Raw genomic sequence first — 11762 nt, 5'->3', positions numbered from 1 at the left:
GAATTTTTATAACCTGATTAATTGGAAACCCCCCCCACACACACACACTTTTCCCCCTTACATCTTGCTTGCACTAATAGTTTGTTTATTCTCTATCTTCTTTTTTAAATTTTTTTTAGTTGTAGATGGACACAATATCTTTATTTTATTTATTTTATGTGGTGCTGAGGATCAAACCCAGTGCCTCATACGTGCTAGGCGACCACTCTACCACTGAGACACAACCCAGCCCCTCTATCTTCTTTTAATACAGAGAGGAGAGGAGACCTTCTCATTTCCTGTCTGTGAACAAATCTCCAATTAGCACGGTGAGAAGTACTGAATTTTATTGCAGGGGTCAACAAGGACTCTAAAGGTTCCCAATTTGTGGTGGCATTTAATAATTCACAGACATGCCACCCTCTGGGCAATTATCAACAACTAAATATTCTGATGGAACTTCTCAGTCCCATACACTTCCATCATCCCTGGGGAGCAGAGGAGGTAGTTTGTAATGGACTGGGACATCATTTGGGAAAGGTAGTCAATTCCTGTGTGACCATCATCAAAAGACTTAGAACCAAGAGAGGTCCTTGAAGACCATGATTACGCTTTCTCTCCTTCACCACACACTGCACGGCCAGTGACACATCAGCATGAAGAAGGCTGACTTGGGCAGTAGCCTAGGAGCCCACAGATGAAGGACATCTTTACTGGAACCATGTACCAGCTACTGTTGTTTTTCCACGGGGGAGGGAGGGGGTTAAGATAAAAAGTAAAAAGTCAGTAAGATGGAGGTGTGTGTGTGTGTGTGTGTGTGTGTGTGTGTGTTTCTTGAAATCCAGAGGATCAGGGCAGGAAAAAAAATCCATCAATGATGTTCCCAGTGCAAAAGTTGGCAAAGCAAATAGCTCACTTTTTTTTTTTAAATTGAACTTTGTAACACGAGAAATTCTCTCTCAAGGGGAGAGTGTTCCTGATCCAAGTTTAGGCAGAAGGAAATGTTTCCAGCATGCCAGAAACGAAGCTGACGTTCCATTCAGAGAAGAAGAAGAAGAAGAAAAAAATGTTCTGGAGGAAAGTGTAAGGGGGGAAGGCACCGGATGTCAGAGGGAGCTTTAAATTCCAGACAAGGCACCGTGCAGAGCGCTCAAGAAGCTCCCCAGCGAAGGAGACCCGACCGATTTCTCACTTGAGATCCTGGCCCCAGTGGACATTTCCTGTTCTGCCTCTGGAAGTTCCAGCCAGGAGTTACAAAACATCCTTGTCCCTCTACCCAAGTGCTTGGGTGGGGAGACCCTGCCCTGCCCTCCCCTTCCTTCCGTGGAACTCCTCCCTGATCCGGGCTCGGCTTCCCAAGGAGAGGGGATGGATCAGCCCTAGCAGGTGGTGCAAGGGGACCCCGCTGAAGAGGTAGGAACTGCACATTCTTGCTGTCATTTCACATTTATTGAGCTGAACGAGGCGCGCCGATCCTTTCAGCTTTGGGCTGGGGTGTTTTCTTATGCAGGGGGTGTGCATGGTAGTGGTGGATGAGGGGAATCTGGGGTGAGATCCGTCATCCCTTCTCCCTTTCTCTTTCCAAATTGAACTTTAATTACTGCGTCCCAGAAAGCACACATTTTGTTGGGTGTGGGAAGTATTAAAGGCAGAATTCTGGGAAATTGATATGAATTCCCTGATTTTTCTGTTTCTTTTCTGCGCCCCTGGAATGTCGAGGAGCATTCATAAGTACCTTCAGCTCTGAAAAGATTCAGAGAGCAATGACTGAGGTGAAGACCTGGTTGTTTCCTAGGACCTGGATGCTGTCTTCTGGCCCATGATGCTGTCTCCTGCCTCCCACCCACCATCATGGGACACATGCCTGGAGTTGTTTCTCCAGGTGTGGGGATGTGGCACAAGCCTGAGGTCAGAGCCTTTGAGCACCAGGGCTGTAGTTCTAGACAGAACTCAGATGCTGTCTGAAATAGGGGTGTGTGTGTGTGTGTGTGTGTGTGTGTGTGTGTGTGTGTGTCAGAGCTAACTGGTCTACTCAGAAGCCCACACGTGGCCTTTGTCTTTGTTAGGGACATGTTCCCAGCAGCCAGTGGCTGAAAAGCTAGCTTTGGCAGTACATGTGCTGACATTGGATGGGATCAGAGAACTCAGCATGGCTTCTGCACAAGGAGTACTCAAAAACTTATGAAGTAGTCATAAATGAGTCATTTTAAATGCCTTTTCTCTGAACATCTATGGCTTTTACTCTCTGTACTACACAATTTGCTCCTCAGTCACGTATTGTCATGCACTGTTCTCTTGACAGGCTAACTAAATGAGGTGGGAATTGAACAAAATTGTCACTGCCTACTGGTTGGTATCTTGAGGTAGCAACTATTATTGATCTTCCTTAATGATAACTGAGCACTTGCCCTGCACCAACCACTATTCTAAGGGTGGTAGGTATTGTCATCATCATTCCTATTTTACAGATGAGGAAATTGAGGCTAGAGACACAACTAGTAAGAGTCAGAGGAGGGACTGAGGCAGCGTGGGTCTCAAATCTAGGCTGCTCTGCTCAGAAATCAAGAAGACCAGGTTTGAATCTGAGTTTCAGCATTATCTAACTGGATGACTTTGGATAGTTAATTGCCTTCTGCTTCAATTTCCTCATCTAGGAAATGGGCTAATAATAATACCATTTCACACAGGTGTTGTGAGAGATAAAAATTTAAGACTGTTTTACTGAAGGTGAACAATGCAAACGTGCTCTTCACTGGGCAGTATAACTGTTGAGGGATCCCTTCCAAACTGAGAAGCCTCAGAGTTTGGTAGGAAGTGCCCATAGTGCCTGTTAGGATTTGTGCCTGGTGTTCAGCTGCCAGCCTGCCTTATACTAAGCTCAAGAAGGGCAGGGTTCACCTCTTACATATATTTCCCAACTGCTATGTTAGAACACCATTGCTCTTTGGAGGGGATGCTGGACCTCCTTTACTGAGGACTTCAACATGGAGACCAACATCATGTAGGTGCTGCAGGTATCTCCTTTTCTACTTCCAATGGAGTAGCTCCATCTTTACCTGACCAACTTTTCCAGTTGAAAAAGTTTTCTGAAATAATGTGCAGAACTGCTGACAAGTAGTGCTTTGCCTAGACTGAAAATGACTGCTTCTGGCAGAGGGATTTCTGGCTTCCCTGTCTAAGCTCACTTGGTCCTCCCATCTGCCTCCTGTAATGATCATGTCCTGTTGTGGGGTGCCTGCTGGAGGCTGTGTGCCAGCCAGGCTCAGGGAGTGAACTCCTCCGTCTCAGGCACCCTCTCCTCTTTATAGAGACATACAAGGAGCAGCATCCTGGAGAGCTTATTTTACTACCTGGCCCCTCTCTCAGTCTTCTCTGAAGGTGGCCATCTCAATTCTGCTCCCAGTTATGGACTATGTAATCAATAATCATAATAGCTTATTATTGATCTTCCTTAATGATAACTGCTTATTCATTGAGCCAGACATTATGTTGAGCACATTATTAAAAGAGCAGCTCACATAATCTTCGCAAAAGCTCAAGGAGGCATGATCCCCACTCCACTGATGAGGAATCTAGAGGAAGGGACCTTAAGTGACTGGCCCATGGGCAACCTGCCAGTTAATGGTGATGGTGGGTTTGGAATCCATACCCAAGTTTGAGCCACAATGCCTTGAACATTTTTTTTGCAGCTCTGTTTGACAGCAGTAAGGATATGTTGTGATGATGGTTCTTTTATATTTTGACAAATGATGCCCCTGAAAATAGCCTGGGAGGAGCAGGGTTAAAGGGTCAGCACAGAATGTTCTATGGAAGGAAGAGTGCTCCTGTGAGTAAGTGGAGTGACTTTTAGTCATGCTGTACCCCTGATGAACTTCATTTATCTATGAGATGGTATAGTTTTTAACTCTAATTTTATTATATTTGTTTATTTGTGGTGCGGGGAATTGAACCCAGGACCTTTCACATGCTCAGCAAGTGCTCTATCTCTGAGCTACATACACAGCCCAGGATAGTATAGTTTAATGAAAGAGAGCTAAGCTCTGCAGCCAGACTGTCTGCGAGCACATCCTGGCTCTGTCACACATTAGATGGGTCATCTTGGGTCCATTACATAACAAAAACAAACAAACAAAAAATGTGCTTGTTTTTTTCCAAATGCCATTGGCTGAACCACTTATATTTCTGAGAGATTGACTTTAGAATTTCAAGCTGAGATATAAACGTTAAGAGCTATATGTAGCTTATCTTAGAAAAACAGAAGGGGGGGTCATGACTTACAGACGAATTTTGTGCATTTTTCAAAGAACAAATTTGTGAGCACAGCCCAAGTCTGGATTAGATTTATAATGATCTTGAACTCACATGCATCACTTTGCCAACTTTTACTGGAAATACAAGTAGGTGAGAAATAAATCCATGACTGACATTTACTGAACACTTACTCTGAGCCAGGCATTGTGGGAAGTGCTCCTATGCATTATCCCTTTGACTAGACTTCATGACTGCCTGTCAGGTGAGTACTGTTATTTTCCCTAGTTTAAAAATGAGGATAGCAAGGTTTAGAGAAGAAAAATAACATGAAAAAGTCAGCCAGCTTATAAGTGCTAGAGTTAGGATTCTAACTCAGGGGAATGCCTAATGGGGGGTATGGATGCTTAAGTTTGACATTAAAATTCTAGTAAATCTAATTCTCCCTGATTTAAACCATTTCTATCTGTTTAAGGAATATTGAATATTGACTGGGCATGGTGATGCACACCTATAATCCCAGGAACTTGGCAGGCTGAGGCAGGAGAATGACAGGTTCAGGGCCAGCCTCAGAAATTTAGCAAGATCCTTAGTAACTTAGAGAAATTCTGTCTCAAAATAAGAAAATAAAAAGGACTAGGGATGTAGCTCAGTAGTAAAGCATCTCTAGGCTCAATCCCCCTTACAAAAAAAAAAAGGAAAAATAAAAGAATAGACAGACAGACAGACCTAATGTGGAAGTGAATGGAAAGAGTAGTAGGAATGGTAACTCTCAAAACACTAAATCTGAGTGAAACCCTCTTAGGTATTTTGTAGAGCAGGGGTTGGAAGATGCCCAGGGCACCTGACAGGAGATGCACAGGTAGATGCCCTAAGCAAAAACAATAACAACAACAACAACAAAATGGCCGGGCAGTTTCTCCTTATAAAGAGCTTTCAACTTTTCACTTAAAAGAAGCACTTTGTGCTTCTGTTTGGCATATTCAAATTGCCAGCATCTCTACTCTTTTGCCTTGGGGCTTTTAAGTAAAAGAAGGGTTACTAGTACACAGGTACTGTGATACTGCAACTTTCTGATAACTGAGTCTGCTACTAAGTGACTAACGCGCAGGTAGCCTATACAGCATGAATACACTGGTCAAAGGCATGATTCACATCCTAGGAGGGACAAGGGGATAGTGTGAGATTTCATCATGTTATTCAGAACCATGTGCAGTTTAAAACTTCTGCATTTTTTATTTCTGAAAATTTCTACTTAATGCATTCAGATCATGGTTGATTGTAGGTAACTGAAACCCCGGAAAGAGAAACCTTGGATAAGAATGGACTGCTGTAAAAAACAAATTCATGTACTGGTGTGGGATCTAATGGGAGACTTTTAGGTTCCACTGTGATAGTGGGTAGCAAGAGTGTTTGTAATAAGACGACTTCTGAGGCAGCCTGTAACCACACTTCATGGTTGTTATCTGGGCTGGAAAGGCAACCTCCCACCTGAGAGGAGCTTTGAAAGTCCAGGTCATAGCCTTTTGGTGTGTTAGTCACTAGTGATGCTGCTTACCTGAATTTTCAGAATATTTATAGCACCAGCTCAACAAGGACAGCTCTAGGCAGCTGTATGAAGGGCATAATGTTATTCCTTGATGTCCAGAGCCTTCATCTTTCTCGATAGCCTCTCTCCCATCCACCTTCTCAGCCTTTCACATTCAGACTCCCCTCATTTCCTTAGCTCTGTAAGGCTTGCAGGCCCTTAATTCACTGGACAAACCTTAAGAACATACCACCCAAGTGTGGGTGTGTGTATAACAAGGATCAGATTGTTTTGCTGGGAACAAGATGACCATGGAATTTGGCAATCATTAGCAGTTTGGGGACAGTTTTTAAGGATTTGGAATATAGGTCCTCCTTAGGCCTTACTCTCTCCTCCAAATCACATACTATATACCAGGTCTCATTTGGGGCCCATCAGTAATTATGGAGTGTCCTAGTTTAATGACTAGGAGTAGGGTGGGAGAAAGGGAGGGAATCTGTTGTTTATGCCAGACCACCCAAGATACATGGGGATGGGCACGGGGGGAAGGCTTCTATGCCTTCTGCAGTTTCAGCCCTAGAGCAGCAATGAGGATGCTTTATTCTTTACCCTCACCCTCTATTTTTTAAAAGAGGTTCCAGAGAGACCCAAGCAGACAGGAAGAGTTGAAAAAGCAGACAAAATACAGAACAAAATGCCCCAAGGCAGCAAGGGAGGGCTCAGTATGTTCTTTGTGTAATGTAGGACTTTCCTGGACCCTTGGAACTTTCCGTAGCTTGATTTTTCTGGGTAATTATTACCATCTGCATGGTTTCTGGCAGTCAACCCTTTGCTGGGCTTTCTGGGCTTGCCAGTGGATTTGCTGACCAGCCTGAGGGCTATTCGGCTGTAGCCAGCTGCTGAGGCCTCCCTGGTCTTCTTAAGGAACAGCAGGCGTGCCCACCAATTGCCAACCCAGCCGATGGGTAAGTGGCTTGCCTTACTGCCAGCCTCTTGGGCTTTTGAGTTGGTCCTCCAGAACCCAGTGTGGGTTTCTGGTCTAATGCTTCCTTTTCTAGCATGCCTGTGATATGTCTGCATGCTGCATGGGAGCACAGCCTACTCGAGTGGCTCAGTACCCAGCATGCGCTGCATGTGCTTGAACAGATGCTAAGATGTGTACGTCATGGAAAGAAAGGCCTGCATGTACTTTAGTAAATAAACAGCTGTCAGGACTCAAGGCACACATTAGCCTAGCCTGGTAAGGCATTCAGTCTGCTTCCAGAATCACGCCCACCAGAGCTAAGAGGGATCTTAGAGACTCTATTTTAAACCCAGCCTTTCACAGCTGAAGAAAAGGAGGCCTAGAGAGGCAGTGAATTTCCCAAGGCCACATGGCCAGAGTCCAGGGCCCCCTCTAGTTCACAAAACTAAATTGATCTGGGTGGATAGTCTTGAGAAGGGATTAAAGTTACATGCCTACTAGGTGTTTCCATTTGCTCTTATAAATCCACTCTCTAGCCTCCACTGCTCTGGCCTTAATGACTCCCTTGCATTTGGTTTCTACTTAGATTCACCCAAATGGAAGACACCTGTAGGGAGTCAGAGGAAGGGAGTGGTGGTAGGAAGGTAGGCATTTCCCTTGCTCCTTTCCTGCTGGGTCACCATGGGCAGGGTGTGTTCTCTGACTGAAGCCACAGCTTGATCAGGCAGCCAGCCAGCTCTCCATTCAGCTCTTTCCTCCTGACCTTGAGCTAAGGGTGGTAGCAGGGTCTTCTCCTCTGTATAGACAGTCCAGGGGTACTCAGTTATCTTTTGTGGTCTTCCAAACTCTACTTGGACTTCTGTAAACAGCTCTTTTATTTTCAGATTGAAATTTTTTTTATTCACCGGCATCCTTTGTTCATTAGAAAAAGAGAAACTGTGTCCGTCAGCTTTCTCTGCTGGAACAAATACCTGAGATAAATCAACTTAAAGGAGGAAATTGCTTTTTTTTTTTCCTCTCCCGTATTGACAATTGAACCTAGGGGTGATTTACCACTTAACTATACTCCCAGCCCTTTTTATTTTATTTTATTTATTTTAAGACAAGGTCTCTCTAAGTTGCTAAAGCTGGCCTTGAACTTGTGATCCTCCTGCCTCAGCCTCGTGAGTTGCTGGGATTACAGGTATGCACCACTGCACCTGATGGAGGAAGATTTATTTTGGCTCAAGGTTTCAGAGGTTTCAGTCCATGGTCGGTGAGCTCTGTTGTTTTGGGACCTTTGAGGCAGAACATCATAACTGGAGGCCTTGGTGAAGCAAAGCTGTTCACCTCATGGTGGCCAGAAAGCAGAAAGAGGGAGGAGGGAGCCAAGGGCTCAATATCCCCTTTAAGGGCACAGCCCCAATGACCTAACTTCCTCCCATCAAGCTCCATCTCCTAAAGGTTCCATCACTTGCCAACAGCACCACAGGCTGGGGCCCAAGCCTTTAGCACATGAACCTTTAGGCAACATTGAGGATCTAAACCATACCAATCTGCATGAAAGGAAAATATAACTGAACGGAGCAGAGTATATTAGTTTCCTATGGCTACTGTTACAAATGACCACAAACTTGGTGGCTTAAAGCAAGAAACTTATTCTCTCAAAGCTCTGGAGTCCAGAAATCCAAGTCAGCCTCACTGGGCTTGATTGGCATTGGCAGGGATGTGCTCCCTCCAGATGCCCTGGGAGATAATCTGTTCTTTGTCCCTACCATCTTTCAGCTTCTGGTGGCTTCCAGCATTCCTTGACTTGTGACGATATCACTTCAAAATCTATCACTGCTGTCATTTTGCCATCTATTTCTGTATGTGGAAACTTCTCCTGTTTCCCTTTTATAAAGATACTTCTGATGGTATTTAAGGCCCACCCAGATCATCTAGGATAATCTCCACGTCTCAAAATCCTTAATTTAATCACATTAGCAAATAGGGTACCACATGTGCAAATAAGATGATGTTGTTCCAAATATGTAACATTTACATGTTCTAGGAATTAAGAATTGACATCTTGGAGGTTATTATTTGGCCTATGACAGAGTATGACAAACACATGGAATTCCTTCAGAACAATTCTAATGGAATTTGTGTATTGATATCATTATGCTTGACAAAAGTATCGGTCCATCTTTGGGGAAGACTTTCAGCCCCTAGACTAATTCTTTTATCTTGGGGCCTGGCCACTGGATATCATTGTGATATTCCCCTTCTGAAGCCAGCTAATTTGTCCCCAGGCAAAGCATTGTGGCAGTCAAGATGGTGGGCTATGATGGGGCATGAAAACTGTGGAAGGTCCAGTCTATGGACATTTAGAGTATGGAAGTCCTTTGACTCAAAGAGTTGAATCTTACACCATAAAACCTGGAAGGCCCTTAGAAATCAGGGAGCTCTGTCACCCTTTCTTATAGATGAGGCCCAGAAATGGAAATTTTCTTACTCATAGCAGGTTAGTGATAGGCCCAGGATAAAGACAGAAATCTTGGGAACCAATCTTAAGGATTTTCCACTATGTCTTCCTCTCACGACTTGTCACCAACTGCTCTCCTGGGCCATCTTTAAGTGTTCTTTTTAGGATTTAGATCCCAAATAGGTCCTCTTACTGGAAGTTGGTAGGCAGTAGTAATATACTAGATGTTGAACCTGTGTTACAACATGAATAAAATATCATGCTGAGAGGACTGTGGTTGTAGCTCAGTGGTAGAGTGCTTCCTAGCATGCATGAGGAACTGGGATTGATCCTTAGCACCACATAAAAAAATAGATAAATAAAGGTATTGTGTTCATCTACAACTAAAAAGAATATATTTTTAAAAAATCATGTTGAGAATTTTGGCTGAGATCAGTGCTACTCAAAGTGCCAGTCCACAATGAGATGGATGACTGTGCCAAAATATAGACTAACACGGAGCTTCCTTCATTGAGAAAGTCATGCTGTGAAAACAAGCCAGCAGAACTAAATGGTGCCCGTGGTGAGGAAATGGAATTATATTCTGCCATAGCACCAATCTTGCTCCAGACCAATGTGATGCTCACTGGTAGAAGACAAACAGTAAGTTCATTGCTTAAGCCAACCCACCTCTCCACATAGGCGATTTTGATAGAATACATCAGAGAAGACAATGGTCAGGCCATCCAGATCACATCCAGACAGCGGAGTCCAGATCTGGAGCCACTCTTTAAGAGGGATAATGACATTCCCGAGATCTTCAGTAGTACTGAATCTTGGAGCCTACTTTTTTGGTGAGGATTAAAAAAGAAACTCTTTTAAAAGTCCTTCGCAGTGCATGGCACAAAGTAAAGTGATAAATCAATAAAATTGTTACTTTTTTAAAGAGAGAGAGAGAATTTTAATATTTATTTTTTAGTTTTCGGCGGACACAATATCTTTGTTTTTGTTTGTGGTGCTGAGGATCGAACCCGGGCTGCACGCATGAGTGCGCTATCGCTTGAGCCTCATCCCCAGCCCTCAACAAAATTATTATTACTACTACTATATCATAATTAAGTACAAGGCAACTGTGTCAAGAGGAATGCTGAAGAATCTAGATACTTTTTTTTGTGGGGAGGGGGCACATCCCCAGCCCTATTTTATATTTTATTTAGAGACAGGGTCTCACTGAATTGCTTAGCACCTTGCTTTTGCTGAGGCTGCTGATCCTTCTGCCTTAGCCTCCCTAGCAGCTGGGATTACAGGCGTATGCCACCATGCCTGGTAGAGATTTTTTGCCTAAAGAAAACTAGAAGGAGGGAAAGTTTGTATGTTTGAATGACTATCATATGTAAAGGATTTAGACCTATTTTTTAATTTATTCATCCAACAATTTTTTTGAGTGCTCACTGTATTTCCAGGTACTTGTCTAGGAATTGAGAAGTAACTGTGGATGACACTATGTGGTACTGAGTCTAATGGATGGAGGTGGTTATGAGACAATACACAAAAGCAAAATAATTTTGGAAGGAACCAAGACAAGATGAGAAGGAATGTGTATGGGATTGGGAGGTGCTGCTTCAGACTGGGTAGTTAGAAAAACTCTCCCTGAAGTCATGATGTCTGAATAGAGCCCTGACTGTCAACAAAGAGCGGGCACATGAAAACGTACGGTGGGGGGAAATCTAGGCAGAGGACTGTCAAGTGCCACTCACGATGGTAAAAATTACTAGCAGGCACATTTATCTAAGTATAATTAAATTCATTTTAATAATATAAGGAATTATTTTTAGATGAACTTTTTGTAACAGTTATAGATTTTCTAACAGTTGTAGATTTGCAGACAAATTGTGAAGATTGTGCAGTATTGCCATATACTCCATATCCAATTTCCCCTATTATTAATATCTAACATTTGTGAGGTTCTTATTTCACATTTGATGAACCAATATTGATAGTTTCTTATTAACCTAAGTTCGTACTTAATTTGGATTTTCTTGGTATTTGCCCAAAGTCTACTATCCAGGACGCCATATTTTATCTGGTCGTCATGTCCCTTTAGGTTTTCCTTGGCTTGATATTTTCTCAGGCTTTCCTTGGTTTTGATGACCTTGATAGTTTTGAGGACAATTGGGTCCAGTACTTTGTAGAATATCTCATCTTTGGAATTTGTCTTGTGTTTTTCTTATGATTACAGCGGAATTTATATTTGGGGGAAGTAAATTGTCATTCTCACCATATCCTATTAAAAGTACCTGTGATGACATCACTCCTGCTGTTGACCTTAATCACCTGGCTTGAAGTAGTGTTTGTCAGATGTCTCTGTTTTTATTGTGTACTCTTAGGAAGGAAGTCACTGTGCACAGTCCACACTTAGAAGTGGAAAGTTAAGCACTGCCTCACTGAAGGTGGAGTTCACACATAAATTATTTAGAATTCCTTCATAGTAGATTTATCTCATCTTTTCATGTACTTATGTTTAATCATTTATTTATATTAGTAGGGACTCATGTATGTTTATTGTATACTTTATAGCTTTGGACATTGGGTACTCTTTCATTTGACTTTTGTGTCCC

General features: G+C 43.0%; 1 protein-coding gene across 3 annotated transcripts in view; it reads left to right on the top strand.

The window, feature by feature from the left end:
• Positions 1-1080: 1080 nt before the first annotated feature.
• Positions 1081-11762, top strand: part of Tacc1 (transforming acidic coiled-coil containing protein 1) — a 160599-nt gene continuing 149917 nt past the window's right edge. The window contains exon 1 of one of the 3 annotated variants that reach the window (XM_058585422.1): positions 1081-1392. The gene's annotated coding sequence lies outside the window, so the exon portion shown is untranslated. The remainder of the gene's footprint in view (positions 1393-11762) is intronic. The other 2 variants (XM_058585418.1, XM_058585419.1) reach the window with 2 other exon arrangements.

The sequence above is a fragment of the Marmota monax genome, unplaced genomic scaffold (assembly GCF_021218885.2).
Source record: "Marmota monax isolate L192 unplaced genomic scaffold, Marmota_monax_Labrador192_F-V1.1 WCK01_AAM20220418_F8-fsc00224, whole genome shotgun sequence".
NCBI classification, from domain to species: Eukaryota; Metazoa; Chordata; class Mammalia; order Rodentia; family Sciuridae; genus Marmota; species Marmota monax.
This window is presented reverse-complemented; position numbering and strand designations above follow the sequence as displayed.